This window comes from Mesoplodon densirostris, chromosome 8, assembly GCF_025265405.1.
Source record: "Mesoplodon densirostris isolate mMesDen1 chromosome 8, mMesDen1 primary haplotype, whole genome shotgun sequence".
NCBI lineage: Eukaryota > Metazoa > Chordata > Mammalia > Artiodactyla > Ziphiidae > Mesoplodon > Mesoplodon densirostris.
Genome location: NC_082668.1, coordinates 83,924,364 through 83,947,359, shown reverse-complemented (window position 1 = coordinate 83,947,359; position 22,996 = coordinate 83,924,364). Strand labels below are relative to the sequence as shown.

At 36.9% G+C, this 22,996-nt stretch overlaps 1 protein-coding gene across 9 annotated transcripts in view; it reads left to right on the top strand.

The window, feature by feature from the left end:
- Nucleotides 1–22,996, top strand: part of COBLL1 (cordon-bleu WH2 repeat protein like 1) — a 165,395-nt gene that overhangs the window by 57,842 nt on the left and 84,557 nt on the right. The window contains exon 1 of one of the 9 annotated variants that reach the window (XM_060107026.1): nt 13,895–13,952. The exons of the other annotated variants lie outside the window; for them this stretch is intronic. The gene's annotated coding sequence lies outside the window, so the exon portion shown is untranslated. Of the gene's footprint in view, nt 1–13,894; nt 13,953–22,996 lie in introns of those variants that run through there. 9 annotated transcript variants of the gene reach the window in all.

The window sequence follows — 22,996 nt, the reverse complement described above, 5'->3', positions numbered from 1 at the left end:
TCCTATTTTCTTCCTGTAGAATAAGGCTCAGATGTTATTTTTCCTTTCTTGGGCTCAAACACCACTGAAAACACCCCAGCGAGTAGATAGCATAGTTAAATGATGACTGGAAATTCTGTACAAGGTTTATTTTTGCTACCATAGCAACTACTAGCAATTGCATTGTCTCTCACTTTTGGATCTCCTAGCACACCTGAAAACGTTTGGTGTAACTTCCCCTGCTGGAAGTTGTGGCTCTCTCCCTTTCATCATAAAGAGCTTTGCCTATTGTTTTTTTCCTTTAAGAAAACAAAACAGGGCTTCCCTGGTGGCGCAGTGGTTGAGAGTCCACCTGCTGATGCAGGGGACACGGGTTCGTGCCCCGGTCTGGGAAGATCCCACATGCCGCGGAGCGGCTAGGCCCGTGAGCCATGGCCGCTGAGCCTGCGTATCCGGAGCCTGTGCTCCGCAACGGGAGAGGCCACAACAGTGAGAGGTCTGCGTATTGCAAAAAAAAAAAAAAAAAAAGAAAAAAAAGAAAAGAAAAAAGAAAACAAAACAAACAAAAACACAAACAAAAAACCCAACTCTCTAAATCTTTGACTACTTCAATTCATTCACGAGGGTCTCTAGAAGTTTTCTCATGAATGTCCAAATACCCTTATTTTTATATCCATTTACTTTTTTTTTTTTTTTCTTTTTGCGGTATGCGGGCCTCTCACTGTTGTGGCCTCTCCCGTTGCGGAGCACAGGCTCCGGATGCGCAGGCCCAGCGGCCATGGCTCACGGGCCCAGCCGCTCCGCGGCATATGGGATCCTCCCAGACCGGGGCACGAACCCGTATCCCCTGCATCGGCAGGCGGACTCTTAACCACTGCGCCACCAGGGAGGCCCATCCATTTACTTTTTATATTCATCATTTTAAAAATCATTTATTGACCCTTCTGGTACCAATGAAATTGAAAAATGAAAATGACAAATTTCCTCCCCTAAAGGGATCCACAGTGTAGGAAGGGAAACAGATAAATGCTTAATAAGTATCATATAGAGCTTTTGCACTCTGATTACTTGTGAATGGCCTCTGCTAAGTGCTTAGTGAACGCAGGGCAGGGGGCTAGAATGTTCCACTGCGAGGAAGGGGGACGGGTTAGGGATGTCTTCTCAGAGGGATTAACATTAGAACTGGCTTGTTAGGGACTTCCCTGGCGGTCTAGTGGTTAAGACCCCACACTTCCACTGCAGGGGGTATGAGTTCCATCCCTGGTCAGGGAACTAAGAACCTGAATGCTGCACGATGTGGCAAAAAAAAAAAAGAACTGGCAAAAAAAAAAAAAATAAAAGGACTGGCCTTTTAGAGAGAAGCAGTGCTTTGGACAGTGGATGTGCACACATCACCAAAGGAATTCATGGAAGCAGCCATGCAAAATAATTATATATGTGAACACCTTCTATATGCTTTAGCAGTGTGTAAGGAACTTGGGAGGACTAAAGAGATATCTATGAATTATTTTGAAAGAATGGAACTTAAAATTTAGTTAGAGATACAAAATGCAGACCTGAAAATAGAACAATAAGACAATCTAGGATTATAAGTATTGTCAAGTGTTTATGGTGTGGTTTCTGCATCTGTGCCTGTGGGGATAGCACTCCCTTCTTCAAGGGTCTTAAAGTGTATCTGAGAATATAAAACACACATAAATGAAAACTTAGCATTTTAGTCAGTCCATAAAATTAATATGAATGAAATTAGAGATAAGTGTTGTGAACACTATGAAATGAGAGAAAACGTCATGAGTTGAGGAGAGAAAAGAATCCTGAGAAGGTTACAGTGGTCCACTTGGACCTGCTGCTTCTCCTCTTCATGGCCTCATTTGGCGCATAGAAAGAGTGTAACAATATCCATGCCCATCAGTAGTGTTTGATGGTTTGAACTTCATTCTTACCTCTTGCTGCAAGATTAGAATGTCTGCTGCCATTATCTCTTAATCTTTGATGTGTTTGGAATGTCTGGGATAGAGGAAGAGATTTTAGTGTTTGGTTCTGGCCAGCCCAGCCAGGGCACGTGTTTCTGACACTGATTAACTGGATGGCCTTTTTCAGGGCCACAGCCCACAACCTGAGAGGTATGCACCCTGCCTTTCTGAGAGACCTGTGGAATGTTGGCATTTATTGTTGGATTATTGCTGTGGAAGTCCAAAAATACATAGTCATCACACTCACATACTAATCTTACCTTTGTATAATATAAGAAAAAAATGTTGGAAAGTGACAATTTACTGAACTATTGATAACTTTTTAAAATAAATTTATTTATTTATTTTTATTTTTGGCTGCATTGGGTCTTCGTTACTGTGTGCAGGCTTTCTCTAGTTGCAGTGAGCAGGGGCTACTCTTCGTTGCTGTGCGCGGGCTTCTCATTGCAGTGGCTTCTCTTGTTGCGGAGCACAGGCTCTAGAGCGCAGGCTCAGTAGTTGTGGTGCACGAGCTTAGTTGCTCCGTGGCTTGTGGGATCTTCCCGGACCAGGGATCGAACCCGTGTCCCCTGCATTGGCAGGCAGATTCTCAACCACTGCGCCACCAGGGAAGCCCAACTATCAATAACATTTTAAACCTAGCCATTTTATTTTAAGTATAACTTTCTTTGGGAAGTTATAATTTTCTAGGAGATAAAACTTATACTTGCAATAGATTTTCTTACTATTTCAAACATTCTAATATGTTCAACTTTTGTTAAACATTATGATTAAGTGGTACATTAATAGACATGTTACCTTTGTATCCTAATTGCTGTTATGAAGTGTAGATCTTTCATCAGAAAACTACTTGTTATGTTAATAGCAGTCTTAAAATATCTGGCTGTTTTTTTTTCAATTGTGATAGAATACACATAACATAAAATTTACCATTTTAACTATTTTAATGTGTATAATATAGTAGCATTTAATACATGTACAGTGTTGTGCAACCACAACTATCCAGTTCCAGAACATTCATCATCATCCCCAAAAGGAAACCCATACCCATTAAGCAGTCACTCCACATCCTCCCTCCCCAGGTCCCGGCAACCATTAATCTGTTTTCTGTTTAGTTTTTGATGTATATACTTCGATGTCATAACTTGCAAAATAGTAGAAGTACTCTGGTTTGATCTTTATTGCTCAGTTTATATAGTGGTATAATAAAACTTTTCAGTTTGTTAGACTCATTTTCTGATCAGGTGAGTATTTTTTTAAAAAATACATTAACAGGAATTCCCTGGTGGTCCAGTGGTTAGGACTCCATACTTTCATTGCCAAGGGCGCGGGTTCGATCCCTGGTTGGGGAACTAAGATCCCACAAGCCATGCGGCACAGCCAAAAAAACCCCACAAAACAAAAAAACACCAAACCCAAAAAACATTAACCATCATAGAGTTTACTTAAGGATAATCAGCTCTACTTTAGAAATTTTATTTAATATTAAAACATTAGTAATTCTATTAATGGAGTAAAAAAACCTCACAGAATTGGAAATAAGTAGGTCAGGCATTTTCTTAAGCTTTTATAATACTGAGAATGAACGGCTATAACTGTGCTAGCCATCAAGGTTATTCACACTTTTGTAATCTGTGGAAATCTAAAACTGTAAAACATAAAAGTAAAAGGCAATGCAGAGTAACAGATGAATTAAAAGTATTGTCTAAATGAAAAAATGTCCTAAATTACAAGGATAAAAATTCCCTTTTTCTCTACTGGATAGTCTTCTCTGAAGCTAAAGAAAAAATACCACTATAAAATAATGTATGACTTTGTTCAGGTTTAAAAATTATATGCATTGATAATGCATGATATTATCAATTTATTTAGAAAAGCATTTTTACTTTTTCCTTAAAAAGCAGTAGTGACATTTGAATACCTAGTTATGCTCTTGATATCTGTTGAAAAGTATCTGTTTTATTGGTTTTCTCTGTGCGTGTAGTTCCTTTATGCCTTCTAAAAAAAAATGTTTTGACCACAGAGTGCTTATAGATACACTCTTTCACAGTGAAGCCCTTTGAAACAAAATCAGGTGGGAAGATTTAATTTGGAGCACATTTGGAATTAAATTTGACTTGAAGTTTAGTGGGCAGGAGTGTAGGTCTAGAGTCAGACTGCTTGGGTTCAAATCTTGCCCGTCAGTTGTACTACTTCATTGACAAGACTCTCTAAATAGTTCTTATCCTTAAGTATCTTGCAAACAAGCAGAGTGCCTGTTTGTGGGTTGTTGTGAGGAGAGTGAAGGAGGGCCTGAGGAGCATTCTACAAAGAGCCTGCTCTGCCATAAGTGTCCAGTGGGTGTGAGCCGCTCCTTAGCCCCATGATGATGCCAAAGCATTCTTTTTTTTTTTTTTTTTTTTTTTTTTTTTGCTGTACACGGGCCTCTCACTGTTGTGGCCTCTCCCGTTGCGGAGCACAGGCTCCGGGATGCGCAGGCTCAGCAGCCATGGCCCACGGGCCCAGCCGCTCCGCAGCATGTGGGATCCTCCCGGACCGGGGCACGAACCTGTGTCTCCTGCATCGGCAGGCGGACCCTCAACCACTGCGTCACCAGGGAAGCCCCAAAGCATTCTTTATCTAAAAATTAAAATGTTAGTCCAACATTTGTACAACTCATTAGGAGCAACTTTATTTTCAACAACCTTTCACAAAACTGTTCCAACCCCTCTCCTTAAGTATCCACATACTTTTTTTCTTTGGACATGGGCCGTTATTGTGATGTTTTTGTCATATGGATATGAGGCACCTAAAAAATAAGACTTTTTGATTAAAAAAAATCTAATCATTTAACACAAAGTAGATAAATGGCTATTTTCTATGCATTATTCACTGTGATCTACATATAAGGTGTTGAATCTTGTTTTCATGTTTCTGATTTTAAAGTCGTGAAAATTACTTTTACAATTAAAAGGCAACATTGTGAAGTTCAGAATATTACAGAAGAGAACATATTACTCACCGCTGGTGAAATTCTGGAGGGGTGTATGTGTATTTAAAATTCTCCCAAGATGAAAGAAACACCAAGGGGAAAATATGCACATCACAGGCAAGGTATTCTTAAAGGGTGTCTGTTCTAGAGTTTGACAAAGTGGAAGAACACATTATTAACTGGGAATTATATTTACCCCTTGCCCGGAGACCTCACAAGGTGACAGCGTATCTTCTTGAAAACACACACAACATCTCCACTATGTCTTTGCTTACCCTGCCTTTGGATTTCCACTTAGCCTGGCGGAGACACTGGCAGCACCGCCCAGGGCAAACAGTATTTAGGTTTCTAAGTAAGGCACAAAGCTGAAAATACACAGAAGTGGAGTGGTTGCTAAATAAATAGGAGTCCTGCAGCTCCTGTCCATACTTTGTGGTGATGATGTCTTTGTAGAGCTCATAACCCAATATCCTGGCAGTCAAGGAAAATAATATTTAATTCTTCAACTAATGTTTAATTATTAATTATTTTCCAAGAGGAAGCCACACTAAAAAAGTTGGTCTAGGAAAAGCCCTCATGAAAAATCTCAAAACTTTTCCATGTGACTCACTCAGAATCCCTTAAAAAAAAAAAAAAATATATATATATATATATATATATATATATATATATATATATTTGTGTGTATCTTTAAGTTTAAATTGACTACTAACTTATAAATTAAAAAATTTTAAACTGATTTACCTCTTTTTTAAAGGGGGAATTGAATAGAATTACTTTCTAAATTGTTTACTACAAAGGTCTGCTTATGTTCTCTTTGGGACATTAGACATCTCAATAAGTGTTTGCCATTTTAGTGCTGCAGGCACTGTGCTGAGGACTTTCTCTATATTACCCCTGAGTACACATTACTACCACCCCATTTCACAGAGGAGGATCTAAGATAGAGTGAGGATAAGTAACTTGCCCTGGATCACACAGCCACTTAGTGACTAGGCTGGGAATCAGCCTAGGTGGTCAGCTCTATCTTTTTTTTTTTTTTTTTTTTTTTTTTTTTTTTTTTGCGGTATGCGGATCTCTCACTGCTGTGGCCTCCCCCGCTGCGGAGCACAGGCTCCGGACGCGCAGGCTCAGCGGCCATGGCTCACGGGCCCAGCCGCTCTGCGGCATATGGGATCCTCCCAGACCGGGGCACGAACCCGCATCCCCTGCATCGGCAGGCGGACTCTCAACCACTTGCGCCACCAGGGAGGCCCTGTCAGCTCTATCTTGATAGACGGCCCCACATTTAGCAAAAGTAGCACTTTGCTTGGATTGTAGGACAGGGGAGTGATGCTGTAATTATGTACCTAAACTAAAAAAGGAATAAAAGTTATCATAACTTTACCTCATAAAATATGAAAAGTGCATGAGGCAAGCTTTGTTCTCAACAGGGCTCACCTCAGGAGCAGTGCAACAGGAGAACTTTACACAGATGGAGGCCTGGCCCACATTTCCCACCTGCACATCTCTTACTTTGCTTTTAGTTTTGCATCTAAACTAGTGGAGCTCAATCCCCGAAACTCTTCTTCTTTCCTCCTAGACTGAATTTCTGGGACAGTGGCTGGTGGAGGAGCCCTAGTGTGTACGGTCTCTGTTGCAGGAGCTGAAGGGCCTTGTTGGCAGAGGTGCTCGCAGGGGACCCTCCTGCTCTGAGGACACAGCCCTGCCTGGGCCTGAGTGTCTGTGGGAGGCTGGGAGATGTCCTGCAGTGAAAAGACTGACAAGGTATCTCTTGTCAGAATTTAGATTCTGAAGGGAGCTGGTTTTGAGGGGGACAGCCAAACCAACAAAACATACAAAGAAAAATATCAGTGATATGTGTTTTGAAGAGAATTAAAACAGGGTGATGTGATAGCAACTGCTTTGCTACTGTAGATGAGATCCCAGTGATGAGGAAAGTTCAAAGGGAAAAGCATCCCAGGTCTTGGGAACAGCAAAGGCAAGGCTGTTGAGACTGGGAAGGCTTATGGATAATAGGCCTACAAGAAAGCCAAGCCTGCTGGGGCACAGGGGGCTATGAAAGCGCTGTGAGAGTCTGAGAGGGCCAGTCTTGTTGGGCTTCATTCAAGGTTGAGGCTTTTGGGATTCATTCTTAGAGCTGTAGGAAGCCTTTGGAGGATTTAAAACAGGGAATGAGTTGATAGTTTATGTTTTAAAATGATCACCGTGGAAGTTTTTGGAAGAGATTGGATTGCGGCATGAGCACAGAGGCAGGGAGACTGTAGTGGCATTGCCGGTGGGACGGGGTGGTGGGTGGACCTGGGATGGCTGTAGTGGAGATTATATGGATTCAGCATCTATTTCGGACTAAATGTGGGCAATGAGGGAAAGAGAGGACTCGAGTTTAATTCTTAGGTTTTTGTCTTGAGTGGGACTGTTTATTGAGATGGGAGACAAAGATTTCACTTTTGGCATTGTCAAGTTTAGGATGCCTAATTAGATAGCAACTGGGAGATGTAAAGAAAATGGGTAGAGTACCCAGGTAGGGTGACCATGCAATTGATTGTGCAGCCAGGGACACCTTTGAGAGTGAAAGGAGGGTGGAGTGGGATTTGGATTTTAAATACTAAAGCTGGGACAACAAAGGCAAATCGGGACTGTTTTGGCAAACTGGACTGTATGATATGTAGGAATCTGCTTCCAGGCAAAGATTTCAGGATTGACAGTATCAGATGTTTAGAATACTACAAAGAAGTCAAGCGAGTTAAGAATGGAGAAGAGGCCTCTTCTTCAATATCCACCAAAATATGAGCATCACTGGTGATAATAAAAGCATAGGACAGGGGCTTCCCTGGTGGCTCAGCGGTTGAGAGTCCGCCTGCCGATGCAGGGGACACGGGTTCATGCCCCGGTCCGGGAGGATCCCACATGCTGCGGAGCGGCTAGGCCAGTGAGCCATGGCCGGTGAGCCTGCGTGTCCAGGAGCCTGTGCTCCGCAACGGGAGAGGCCACAATAGTGAGAGGCCTGCGTACAGCAAAAAACAAACAAACAAAAAAACAAACAAAAAAGCATAGGACAGCCTTATCTTAGTGGGGTTAGGGGATGGCAGCCAGATGTGTGTGGACTTCTGAGTGGATACAAGGTAAGAAAATAGAGATGGAAACTACAGTTACTCTTTTAAAGAGGTTTTGTTGTGGAGAGGGATGTTGGTGAAAAATATCTAGAGTGCTATAAGAGAACACTGAGTCTCATCAAAACCCGAAAGAAAGGAAGCCCCAGAAGTTCTCAGTTTTATTTTAGGCTACAGCTGCGTGAGATTCAATATTGCACATATAGAAGCAGAAATAATGCTTCTATTAGTGAAAATCATGCTTCTATTAGTAAAAATAATGGGACATGTAATTTTGGATCAAAGTTTCTGTTGTTCTTATTTGAATAATCTGTATTTGATTTTGAATATCCTAGAAAAATCTGAATTGTTGCAAAGATGAACTTTGATTTAAAAAAGTACTGACTATAAAATTTACCCTTTCAGATTACACTTCATTCACATCAGGGCTCATATTGTTCTGGATTAGTGGGGTGAAGCCGTGTAACTCAAGTATTAGCTTCCATTGACTGTATCGGGGTTTCCATGTAGAAAATGGTGCTTGTCTTGAACTAATTGGAGCGTCTGCAGGGAATTTACCTGTTTCTTTTTCCTTTTTACAAAATTAAATGACTGATCTTTTCTCTGAATCTGATTTTTATATACCCAGCTTTCTTCACACTATCTACAAATAATTTTTTCTTTACTATTATATGGATGTGTTTCTTAACACTACCATCTAATGATTAAATTATCTAGTAAGATGTTGCTTAAATTTTTTTAAAAATTGCATATGTTGAGAATCTGCAAGTATTTATAACTTTATAAAGGAAACAAAAACGTTGAATTCTCTGGTTTTAAAATTGCTTGGTAAGGAGTTAACTTTTAAAACTACCGCGCAAGACACATTCTCTTCAGAAAAAGGACCTATGAAAATGTTACATGATCATTCCCGGAATGATTTTGTAAGACCAGTGAATTCCTTCTTTTACATATTTGCCAGAGGTAAGGAGTGCCTGGCACTTACACACATGATAAACAGAAGAGTCAGTAACAGGACAGGAAAGTCGGTTTAACATTCTCTAAGTGTAAATAGTCAAAGGAGCAGTACTGTTTCATAGAGACTTTCTGAAAGAATTGTAAGTATATATGATTTGTAAAACTTTTATAATAATTTCACATTTTCTAATCATCTGCTTTTTAAAATGGTCTAATATTTTCCTTTGAACTATTATTACTCAAAAATTTTTAACGTGTGTGAGAACCATCAGAGTTTTTATAGAAAAAGCTGAAGATTTTATGGGTTTTTGAATTGATGTTTTGGAGAGTAAATTACCTGATTTATTTTCCTTGACACATTTAAATGTATGGGCAATGATGTGACTTATGCTTGTTTGAGAAGAAAAAAATTTTAATATAATTCATTAAACTCCATGTATATATAAAATTAATTACTGCTGTTCATTTCTGTTCTTGATAACTTTCGAGCTTTAAGATGTGGTAAAATTTCTTCAAATTATCATGAACATTTCAGTAAGCAGTATGATAATTATACTTATTTAGGGTTTTCACTTTTACAAAGTACTAATCACTTTCTTTTTTAATACTCACAAGAACCCTATAAAGCAGACTTTGGATGTTTTCTTCATTCAACATCAGTAAACAAGAAAGCTGAGATTCAGAGGTGTGAAGTTACTTAACAGAGAAATTCAAACTAGAATGAAGCATTTTGATCCCTAGATTTGGGCTCTTTCCCTTCTACCACCCTGGCATGGGACCTCTCTGTATTAATACCCCTTTAGGTAGTGAGTAAAAATAGCATTTAGTAAAATTCACCTGAATTAAAAAAAAACACACGCAAAAAAACCAATGGTTAACACATTACTCTTAGAGCAGACCCTGAATGTAATATTAACTCTGTCAGCATGTAATGTGAATAAGAAAGTTGCTAGTGGAAATTCTGACTTAGCTGGTGCTTGATTACATATAACCTTGCTTGCTTAACTAACCAAAGAACACAGCTTGACTCATCACTTCACTTAGAGTACTGTACTTCTTTTGTAAAAATGTGAAAATATGATTTGTAAAACTTTAAAAATAATTTCACATTTTCTAATCATCTGCTTTTAAAAATGGTCTAATATTTTCCTTTGAAAATATTTATTCTCTTTTTAAAGGCCATACTAACCCCAATAAAGATGTTAAAAAAAATAAAAATAAAATAAAGGCCATACTAACCTCATCCCTTAAATTGATGCCTGGCATTATATAATCTTAGATGAAATGTGAAAATGAGTCTTTTTGTATATGCTAAAATTTGGGGGTAGAATATCTGTGGAGATTTGGTGACTTAAAAGAGTAATAAGATGAAGAAAAATGTGAGCTAGCATTGTCTTGTGGTGGAAACTATTTTTTTCCAGCTTTATTGAGATATAATTGACATATAACATTGTGTAAGTTTAAGGTGTACAGCATGTTGATTTGATACACTTATTTATTGCAAAACGATTACCACCGTAGCTTTAACTAACACCTCCATCACATCACATAATTACCACTTCTTTTCTTTATGGTGAGAACATTTAAGATCTACTCTCTTAAAACCTTTCAAGTATATAATAGATTATTATTGGCTATAGTCACCATGTTGTACATTAGATTTCCAGAACTTATTCATCTTATAACTGGAAGTTTGTACTCTTTGACCAACATCTCCTATTTTCTCTACTCCTTAGCCATGGTTAACACCATTTAGTGTCTGTTTCTCTGAGTTCAGCTGTTTTACATTCCACATGTAAATGGTATCATACAGTATTTGTCTTTCTCTGTCTGATTTATTTCACTTAGCATAATGCCCTCAAGGTCCAGTCATGTAGCCACAAATGACAGGATTCCCCTTTTTCTCCTAGCTGAATTGTATTCCATTATATATATATAATAGGTTGTATCTATAAATATATATATATATATCTGTCACATCTTCTTTATCCATTCATCCATTGATAGACATTTAGGTTGTTTCCATATCTTAGCTATTGTGAATAATGTTTAAATGAACATGCAAGTGCAGATATCTCTTTGATATTCTCTTTATTTCCTTTGGATATATACCCAGAAGTGGTATGCTAGGTCATATAGTAGTTCTATTTTGAATTTTCTGAGGAAGATCCATACTGTTTTCCATAGTGGCTGCACCAATTTACCTTTCCACCAACAGTGCATAACAGTATTACTTTTAACATAGATGTTTAGTATTTAAAGAAGTCTTCTTAGAAATGATAAGATTATAAAAACCTTGGAGAGTAGAGAAGAAGTAACAATTATTTGTACCTAGGAAAGATTTTACATGTTTCAAATTATAAATCAACTAGCTATTATAAAATATATCTTAAATCTGGAAAATAATTTGATAGAATCAAAGTGGTTATATATATATATATATATATATATATATATATATATATATTTAAACAAGGGCTATGTTTCTAAATACCTTGTAGAAATCTGACTTGCATAATTCAAATTTAGTTTTCCCATGGAAATAAATACATGAGATTTATATTTTTTCCAATTTCACTCACAAAGAAACCTTATCATACTTAAGGTTCACATAAGTCAAAATAACAAAAAATGCAATATCATATTTTATCTTAAAGATCAAAAAGATTGTGATTATCTCCCTCTGGTTAATTGCTGCTAAACACACACTGAGGATTAAAAACTAAACAAATCCATTTATCCATGTAGGCCATGAGGTCAGATAGTTGAGTCTATAAATAAGCAGATTTAATGATGCCATTAATAAGGAAGAGGAGAATGTACTTCTCCAGTGTCTTGTTTACTCCCACTAAGCATATGTTCTTTAGAAAGCAAATTACTGAATCAGATGGAATAGGAAAAACTAAGGTGAGTAATAGAATTATTTAACACAAAGTCATTATACATTCAACATTAAGAGCATAATTATATTCCATGTTCATGTTTGAAATGATTATGCATTAATCTTTAGAATTAAATTTGGGTATTTTCTGCAGAATCTTGGACTTATATAGTTATGACTTTAAATGGATTGTGTGGATGCCTTCTTATCACTCATTAACCTTGTCAAAAGAAAGAGGAGAGTTATTTGTACAAAGACAGATTGCAGTGGTTAGTCTATATATATATGGAGATGTACAACTAGAAACTCATTTTTTCTAAACCCCATAGTTTCAACCTTCCCACAATGCTGTCCCTGGTAATGACTCTCTTTCCCCCCTTTCCTTTTTTTTTTTTTTTTTTGAACTTCAGCCTATTGTCAATTATGTCATTGAACTCTCAAGTCATATGGAAAGTCCCTGATAATTCTATTTGTCAAGGTAACTTGTTTGTTAACAGTTTTCACTTTGTAAAAAATGTACCTACCGAAGCTCTTTTTTCCCCCCCACAAAGAGAAACTCTTTGGAAAACAATGTAAAACTGATGTTTAAACAATCAAAAAAATTGGATGGAGTATTAAATTGATGACTGGTTACATTTGATTGAGGATTTCTTGGTATTTTGTTTGAGAATTACTCTTGTGGAATCACATAAAGATGATTTACCAGTTTTCATAGTGAATTGGAAAAATTCACTTTGTTGGTCAAAGTTACCTGTCATTTCTTGAAGGGCAGATATCAATACATTAAAAGATATCTCATCTAATTCATAAAAATATGCAATAGTCTATCAAAGAGAAATAGAAAAAGGATGTAGTTTTGCTTTTGAGATAAAATATAAATAACATTCTTTATCTTTTCTAGTTTTTTTTTTTTTTTTTACTTTTATAGTTTTCCTAAATGTGAAAATAACATGGGAACGGTGCTTATGAAATTTGGGGGACAAAAAGGAGAATGTAATGGTGTTTTTGTGAGATCACTGCAATAAATATATCCAGTTAGTTTTTATTTTAGGATCAAAAAGTGAATGTGTTGTTATTATTTTAGCTCTTTTATCTTAGCATTTATAATAACAGGACCACACCTATTATACCAGAATTCTTGTGTTAAAAAGAAGTTGTTAATGGCTTTGATATTCTAAGAGCTATTTTTGAACAAAATGTTTGCTAAGACTTTGTGCTGTATTGACCACCAGTACTTGGCATGTTATATGTGCCTTTGTTTCTAGTTCCACCTACTTCCTCAGGGAAAGTTTATATAAATGAGACTACTGTATATTTCTTTGTCATTTCCTTCTGTTGTTTCTCAGGAGGAAGAGTTGCAATGGATTTTACAGTATTTCTACACTACATTAGCTACCTTTCTGTGGAAATGAAACATATGGTAGTTGGGAGGGCCTGGAATAGTATTCTGGGTTGCTTAAATCAGGCAGATGACACAAAATTTACTTCTTAGAATGTGGGTGATTTCCTTTATTTGAAAGGACTGTGGTTTTATACAGCACAAAGGCATGGTTCTGATGAATTAGTCTTTAGCATACACGTCTCATGGTTTTCTTCAGGTGAGGCAGTGCTTCTTTCAGATGTTGTCCCCGAGAAAGTAACAATAAATTGTATTTATTGGATAGGTTCACACAATGCTGGTTTTTTTTCTTTCCAATCTGTCACTCCAAACAGAACTTTAAGATCTCCGAGTGTTGTTTCGTCAGAGCTGGATGCACACAGTAGGAGACTGAGCAACAGAATGGCATGGGAGAAAGGAGATGGGCTTGGAAATGAACTACCCTGGGTTAAAACCTAGATCTGCAGTTCACTCACTGTGACTGAGAACAAGTTAATTCTCCTCTTGGGGATTTGTTCCTTATGCTGTAAAATACAGATAACAGCTACTCACAAGGTTGTTAAGAATTAACTGTAATGCATACATAGCTTCCCGCCCATTGTATCTTAATAGATTGCACTGTTGATGTTATTAATGGATGCTTTACCAGTGCTCATTGATTGATCAAACTGAAGACACCTAAACAGAAAGGAAGAACAAGGTAACATTTGGGACTTTTTATGTGTAGTTGAGTAAAATGGTGCAATAATAGACTATTAATTTTTTGAGTACAGGAACTGATGTATTTTTTTCTGTACCCAAAGCTAGTGTAGGTGCTGAATAAATGCTTGTATGGGAGTGTGTGTGTGGGAAAGTAGTGTTTCTTTACCTCCTGGTTCAGAGTTCTTTCTCATGTATCATAACCTTTAACTCTGTATGATTACTCCATTAAGGGAGCTCATTTTAATTAATCTATAATTTCACCTTTTTCACAAACAGAGATATAAAGTACATTCTTACTTGCCGATGATTGCAGGAGAATATATATAAAATAATTTCTTTGGAAGAGTTGACTAACAATGTAAGAAAATATTAGTAAAAGGTAAATGACTTTATGTTAGACAGGAGGAGGAAGAGAAAACTGTTTTAATGGGCTATAGATGTTAGGAATCCTAGTGGTTGTTTGATTATTTTTATACATTGCTTTAAAGACAATCAGATTTTAGTACGATTGGGAATAATTTACTCCTTGTACAAGTTTTCCTTGTTTTCTGAGAATCAGGGTCAAATGGTGAAAGGAAACTGTCATTTCATACCAAATATATCAAATGTCCTATCCTAGTGTGTTTCTAAGAAATTAGGATTTTTTTTTTAATTGGGAAAACATTTGAGGACCTGACTCGTGTGTGTGTGTGTGTGTGTGTGTGTGTGTGTGTGTGTCTATCTGAAAGAGACAATTCATTCATTCAACAATATTTTATTAAGCACCTTCTTTGTGCCCAAAATATTTTAGATCCTTCAAGATATAGCACTAAACCAGAGAGTAAAAGTGCCTGGACTCAGTGAGCTTTCATTCACTAATCAGAATTCACTAATCTGAACTAATCACTAGTCAGAATTGTGACCATTTAAAGTAAGTCATTGGAACATTACTGTCATTGTATGAAAAGTATAGAGTATGTAAACTGGGATCTCTTTGCTTAGTATACCATTATGTGCTTGCAATAAATAAATACCTAAAGATAATTAAGGAGATAGGAAGGCCAGCTCTTTGACAGAGATCTTTATCTCTGTCAATATTCTTTGTCAATAAATATTATTTGGTTTTTAATTTCGTTGTGATTTTTTAGTTATGATGGCACAAATAAGATTTTTAATAGATTTTTTACTTCCCTTTACTAAATTATTTTATTTACTTGGGGATTGAAAATAGTCATGAAAGCATTTAATTAATAGGAATGAATTGTTTCTGGGGGAGGGATAAATTGGGAATTTGGGATTAACAGATACAAACTGCTCTGTATAAAATAGATGGACTGCAGGGACCTGCTGTGTAGCACAGAAAACAATATTCAGTGTCTTGTGGTGGCCTGTAGTGGAGGGGAATCTGAAGAATAACGTGTGTGGTGTGTATGGCTGAGTCACTTTGCTGTACACCTGAAGCATTGTGGGTCAACTATACTTCAGTAAGAAAGCGGGGGTGGAAAGAGAAATAAATTGTTTTAAGTCATTCTTCCTTGGATAAAAGGGATTATTTCTACAGAAGGTTAAAAATGATAGTTTCTGGAGAGTTATACTTATGTATTTATATCTCACTACTGTTTAGATTATTATTCTATTGAGAGAAAAATTAGTACCATTTCTGACATGTTTGATCTGACCCATAGTGTTCTAATTTTTTACTATCTGTCTTATAAAATTCAGTGGAAATTAAGAGACAGCTGGTGTGATTTTTGCTTGGACTGCAGGTGTTTGGATGAACTAACTAAATTGAGTTTTGGGTCACAGTTTCTTAAAAGATTTGTCACTGAATGGATCAGAGTTTTCCAGGAAACTTATGTCTAGTAATACTGTAGAAGCTCTTAAATTTTAGTCAGCTCAGTCACTGGGTCAAGTAAGATTTCCATTCCCTTAGTAAAGCATGCCGAATGGCTGTCCTGGCACAATGAACCCCCAAAGCAGTAAGCTACTTTCTAGATTGCCTGTACATGCCTCCTGTTATATTTTATCAAAAATGTTTTGACTCCTAACCTGTTAAGGCCTGTTTTTACAGTTACTTATTGTAATAATGTAATTAACCTAAATATTATAAACACATGATTTGAATTCATTAAGAGAGTTGTCCTATAAAAGTGAAGTTAAATACTTCAGAAAGAATCTTTGGTCAGCCAGCTACCCTGCCCCTCCAAAAAAAATGTACTATTATATGTGAATGAGACAACTGAAAGAATGAAATAAAATGCTAAAATCAAGGAATTTGCATTCGAATTGCTTGCAGGTGTCTTGAAATCCTTGGCTTACTTTAAAAAGTTAGAAGTTGAAGGCAAGCCTTTATGTGCTAATTATACAAGAAGTACAAGGTGAAAATTTAGTCAGTGGGTACAGCTGCAAATACAAATATTTTACTCTACATCAATGAATTAATTTATCTGTGTATTTTAAGTTAAAATGACTAAGGTTTACTTGAACTTTGATTTCCCCCTTTAAGTGGCTTTTTAAAGTAAACTACTGATTAGAAATGTTAGAGGATTTTTGTTATATTTGCATTTCTTTTTGATCATTTTCCTAAATCACTATTCTCAAACTCTTTTCTGTAAGATAACATTAATATCTATTCTATTTACATATTTAAAAACTCGATAGATTTTTTTTCTCCAAATGAAAATTTTAAATATATAACAAAAATACAGAATACATTTATGCAGTTTTATGTGTGAGTTTAAAAGTACAGTTTGGAACTACACTTTGTTGTATAAGCAATACTTACGGGGGAATCTTATCTTTTCTGGGTTTAGGTAGGAAGCTTGTATATAAGTTAAATGCAGTTATGCTGTGTTTCCATTACACTAACTACCTCTTCCTTTGTTAGATATTTTAGTCTATTCAATGATTGTTACTTTGTATCTTTTCTTAAATATGTTTAATTATATTATTCATTATATTTATTGTATATTTAATATTTATACTAACTCATTGATCTGTAGTTGAAAGAAGAATGGCTTAATGGAAAAGCAGAATCTTATGGTCCTTGAGCTGTTTTAATTATAATCAAAATGTTTCTTGGATAATCAGTTTGTGTCTGAAGCTCTGTTTGGTACAGTCTACATGTGGCTTATAATTCTTGAATATCTATTGGTCTTTCCTGAATATGTAATCATTTTAAATGCCAGTGACTTCAAATAACTTTGAGGAATCATGGCTTTAAACTATTTTCTTGTGCCTGGTGGGAATTGGGAGGAATTATTATGCTGAGTACTAGGAAGAGGCTATATTGGTTTTGTTGTGAGGTCTTAACATGAATGATGTACCAAGAAGCGGAGTGTATAGACTTGCCTGTAAATGTTCATAGCAGCATTATTTACAATAGCCAAAAAGTAGAAACAACCCAATGTCCATCAATTGGTGAATGGATAAGTAAAATGTTGTATATTCATACAATGGAATTCTGCTGGGTAACAAGAAGTCACAAAGTACAGATACATGGTACAACATGAATGAACCTCAAAAGCATTATAGTCAGTGAAAGAAGTCAGACACAGAAGGACACATATTGTATGATTCCATTTATATGAAGTATCCAAAAAGGCAACTATATAGAGACAGAAAGTTGATTAGTGATTGCCTAGGGCTTGAGATGGGTTAGAGTTAGGGCAAAGATATTAGAAAGAAAAATGATGATCTTTGCATACCTGAAGCACTTACTAGGAATAGTAGAGTGGAAGAAGTAATAAGGACTTTTGTTTTTAAATATATCTTCTGTGCTATTATTGTACCTAACAGAATTAATAGTTCCTTTTGCATATCATCTAACACCCAGTTTTTATTTAAATTTCTCTAACAGTCTCTTTGTCCAAATTGGATTGAGTTTCACACATTACTTTGGTGGTTTTGTCACTTAAATCTCTCATTCTATAACAGTTCTTACCCCCACCCCCATCTTTTTCCCCACATTGTCAATTTGTTAGAGAAACTGGATTGTAGACTATCCACATTCTAGATTTTTCTAATTATTATGTTTGATAATTATTAAACAGTTGAACTATTTGAGCATAATCAGAAAATGACTAATTCTTCATCCAAAAGAATTAATTTTCCACAGAGCTGAGAGCAAGTAAACTAGCACTTAGGAGCCTGTAGCGACTGTTTAAGATAGAAATCAGCAGTCTTTCAGAAATTAGCAGCCTTAGGTGTTCTAAGACTTGATTTATTCTGTTATATTGCTACATTTCTCCTGATAATAAGATGGATGGAAGACAGTGGGAAACTGTGAATCACTCTCCCTGAGAAAAGGTGAAAGGGGCCTAGCAGGTGGTTGGCACAAAGACCCCCCACAACGTAAAATCAAAAACCATGGGTCCGGGGTTTGAAAGTTGTGCCACTTAGTGAGGGAATAATTGAAGGAAGTCTTGGCAGAATTCTTGGGTTTTAATTCTTATTTTGTTGTATATGAAGTAATGTCTAGGTTGATCTTTTATTTTTTTATATTTATTATTATTTATTTATTAGTTTCTTCTTTATAACAAAGTGAATCAGTCATACATATACGTCTGTTCCCACATCCCTTCCCTCTTGCGTCTCCCTCCCTCCCACCCTCCCTATCCCACCCCTCCAGTCGGTCACAAAGCACCGAGCTGATCTCCCTGTGCTATGCGGCTGCTTCCCACTAGTTATCTACCTTACGTTTGGTAGTGTATATATGTCCATGCCTCTCTTTCGCTTTGTCACAGCTTACCCTTCTCCCTCCCAATATCCTCAAGTCCATTCTCAGTAGGTCTGTGTCTTTATTCCTGTTTTACCCCTAGGTACTTCATGACATTTTTTTTTTCTTAAATTCCATATATATGTGTTAGCATACGGTATTTGTCTTTCTCTTTCTGACTTACTTCACTCTGTATGACAGACTCTAGGTCTATCCACCTCATTACAAATAGCTCAGTTTCGTTTCTTTTTATGGCTGAGTAATATTCCATTGTATATATGTGCCACATCTTCTTTATCCATTCATCTGATGATGGACACTTAGGTTGTTTCCATCTCCGGGCTATTGTGAATAGAGCTGCAATGAACATTTTGGTACATGTCTCTTTTTGAATTATGGTTTTCTCAGGGTATATGCCTAGTAGTGGGATTACTGGGTCATATGGTAGTTCTATTTGTAATTTTTTAAGGAACCTCCATACTGTTCTCCATAGTGGCTGTACCAATTCACATTCCCACCAGCAGTGCAAGAGTGTTCCCTTTTCTCCACACCCTCTCCAGCATTTATTGTTTCTAGATTTCTTGATGATGGCCATTCTGACTGGTGTGAGATGATATCTCATTGTAGTTTTGATTTGCATTTCTCTGATGATTAATGATGTTGAGCATTCCTTCATGTGTTTGTTGGCAGTCTGTATATCTTCTTTGGAGAAATGCCTATTTAAGTCTTCTGCCCATTTTTGGATTGGGTTATTTGTTTTTTTGCTATTGAGCTGCATGAGCTGCTTATAATTTTTGGAGATTAATCCTTTGTCAGTTGCTTCATTTGCAAATATTTTCTCCCATTCTGAGGGTTGTCTTTTGGTCTTGTTTATGGTTTCCTTTGCTGTGCAAAAGCTTTGAAGTTTCATTAGGTCCCATTTGTTTATCTTTGTTTTTATTTCCATTTCTCTAGGAGGTGGGTCCAAAAGGATCTTGCTGTGATTTATGTCATAGAGTGTTCTGCCTATGTTTTCCTCTAAGAGTTTGATAGTGTCTGGCCTTACATTTAGGTCTTTAATCCATTTTGAGCTTATTTTTGTGTATGGTGTTAGGGAATGATCTAATCTCATACTTTTACATGTCCCTGTCCAGTTTTCCCAGCACCACTTATTGAAGAGGCTGTCCTTTCTCCACTGTACATTCCTGCCTCCTTTATCAAAGATAAGGTGACCATATGTGCACAGGTTTATCTCTGGGCTTTCTATCCTGTTCCATTGATCTATCTTTCTGTTTTTGTGCCAGTACCACACTGTCTTGATTACTGTAGCTTTGTAGTATAGTCTGAAGTCAGGGAGCCTGATTCCTCCAGCTCCATGTTTCGTTCTCAAGATTGCTTTGGCTATTCGGGGTCTTTTGTTTTTCCAAACAAATTTTGAAATTTTTTGTTCTAGTTGTGTGAAAAATGCCAGTGGTAGTTTGATAGGGATTGCATTGAATCTGTAGATTGCTTTGGGTAGTAGAGTCATTTTCACAATATTGATTCTTCCAATCCAGGAGCATGGTATGTCTCTCCATCGGTTTGTATCATCTTTAACTTCTTTCATCAGTGTCTTATAATTTTCTGCATACAGGTCTTTTGTCTCCTTAGGTAGGTTTATTCCTAGATATTTTATTCTTTTTGTTGCAATGGTAAATGGGAGTGTTTCCTTGTTTTCACTTTCAGATTTTTCATCATTAGTGTACAGGAATGCCAGAGATTTCTGTGCATTAATTTTGTAACCTGCTACTTTACCAAATTCATTGATTAGCTCTAGTAATTTTCTGGTAGCATCTTTAGGATTCTCTATGTATAGTATCATGTCATCTGCAAACAGTGACAGCTTTACTTCTTCTTTTCCAATTTGGATTCCTTTTATTTCCTTTTCTTCTGATTGCTGTGGCTAAAACTTCCAAAACTATGTTGAATAAGAGTGGTGAGAGTGGGCAGCCTTGTCTTGTTCCTGATCTTAGTGGAAATGGTTTCAGTTTTTCACCATTGAGGACGATGTTGGCTGTGGGTTTGTTATATATGCCCTTTATTATGTTGAGGAAAGTTCCCTCTGTGCCTACTTTCTGCAGGGTTTTTATCATAAATGGGTGTTGAATTTTGTCGAAAGCTTTCTCTGTATCTATTGAGATGATCATATGGTTTTTCTCCTTCAATTTGTTAATATGGTGTATCACGTTGATTGATTTGCATATATTGAAGAATCCTTGCATTCCTGGAATAAACCCCACTTGAGCATGGTGTATGATCCTTTTAATGTGCTGTTGGATTCTGTTTGCTAGTATTTTGTTGAGGAGTTTTGCATCTATGTTCATCAGTGATATTGGCCTATAGTTTTCTTTCTTTGTGACATCCTTGCCTGGTTTTGGTATCAAGGTGATGGTGGCCTCGTAGAATGAGTTTGGGAGTGTTCCTCCCTCTGCTATATTTTGGAAGAGTTTGAGAAGGATAGGTGTTAGCTCCTCGCTAAATGTTTGATAGAATTCGCCTGTGAAGCCATCAGTTCCTGGGCTTTTGTTTGTTGTAAGATTTTTAATCACAGTTTCCATTTCAGTGCTTGTGATTGGTCTATTCGTATTTTCTATTTCTTCCTGATTCAGTCTTGGCAGGTTGTGCATTTCTAAGAATTTGTCCATTTCTTCCAGGTTGTCCATTTTATTAGCATAGAGTTTCTTGTAGTAATCTCTCATGATCTTTTGTATTTCTGCAGTGTCAGTTGTTACTTCTCCTTTTTCATTTCTAAGTCTATTGATTTGAGTCTTCTCCTTTTTTTCTTGATGAGTCTGGCTAATGGTTTATCAATTTTGTTTATCTTCTCAAAGAACCAGCTTTTAGTTTTATTGATCTTTGCTATCGTTTCCTTCATTTCTTTTTCATTTATTTCTGATCTGATCTTTATGATTTCTTTCCTTCTGCTAACTTTGGGGTTTTTTTGTTCTTCTTTCTCTAATTGCTTTAGGTGCAGGGTCAGGTTGTTTACTCGAGATGTTTCCTGTTTCTTAAGGTGGGATTGTATTGCTATAAACTTCCCCCTTAGAACTGCTTTTGCTGCGTCCCATAGGTTTTGTTTTTCCTTTGCTGCTTTTAATATGATTTCTTTGTGTTTAATTTTTGACAGTTTGATTAATATGTGTCTTGGCGTATTTCTCCTTGGATTTATTCTGTATGGGACTCTCTGTGCCTCCTGGACTTGATTAACTCTTTCCTTTCCCATATTAGGGAAGTTTTCATCTATAATCTCTTCAAATATTTTCTCAGTCCCTTTCTTTTTCTCTTCTTCTTCTGGAATCCCTATAATTCGAATGTTGGTGCATTTAATGTTGTCCCAGAGGTCTCTGAGACTGTCCTCTGTTCTTTTCATTCTTTTTTCTTTATTTTGCTCTGCATCAGTTATTTCCACTATTTTATCTTCCACCTCACTTATCCGTTCTTCTGCCTCAGTTATTCTGCTATTGATCCCATCTAGAGTATTTTTCATTTCATTTATTGTGTTTTTAATCGATGCTTGATTCATCTTTAGTTCTTCTAGGTCCTTGTTAACTGTTTCTTGCATTTTGTCTATTCTATTTCCAAGATTTTGGATCTTGGAAATAGAATCTTGGATCAGCTTTACTATCATTATTCTGAATTCTTTTTCAGGTAGACTGCCTATTACCTCTTCATTTGTTAGGTCTGGTAGGTTTTTATCTTGCTCCTTCACCTGCTGTGTGTTTTTCTGTCTTCTCATTTTGCTTATCTTACTGTGTTTGGGGTCTCCTTTTTGCAGGCTGCAGATTCGTAGTTCCCGTTGTTTTTGGTGTCTGTCCCCAGTGGCTAAGGTTGTTTCAGTAGGTTGTGTAGGCTTCCTGGTGGGGGGGACTAGTGCCTGTGTTCTGGTTGTTGAAGCTCGATCTTTTCTTTCTGGTGGACAGGTCCACGTCTGGTGGTGTGTTTTGGGGTGCCTGTGGCCTTATTATGTTTTTAGGCAGCCCCTCTGCTAATGGGTGGCGTTGTGTTCCTGTCTTGCTAGTTGCTTGGCGTAGGGTGACCAGCACTGTAGCTTGCTGGTCGTTGAGTGAAGCTGGGTGCTGGTGTTGAGATGGAGTTCTCTGGAAGATTTTCGCTGTTTGATATTATGTGGAGCTGGGAGGTCTCTTGTGGACCCGTGTCCTGAAGTTGGCTCTCCCACTTCAGAGGCACAGCACTGACTCCTGGTTGCAGCACCAAGAGCTTTTCATCTACCCAGCTCTGAATAAAAGGGAGAAAAAGTAGAAAGAATTAGTAGAAGAAAGAAAGAGAGAGAGAAAGAAAGGAAGAAGGAAAGAAAGGAAGGAAGGAAG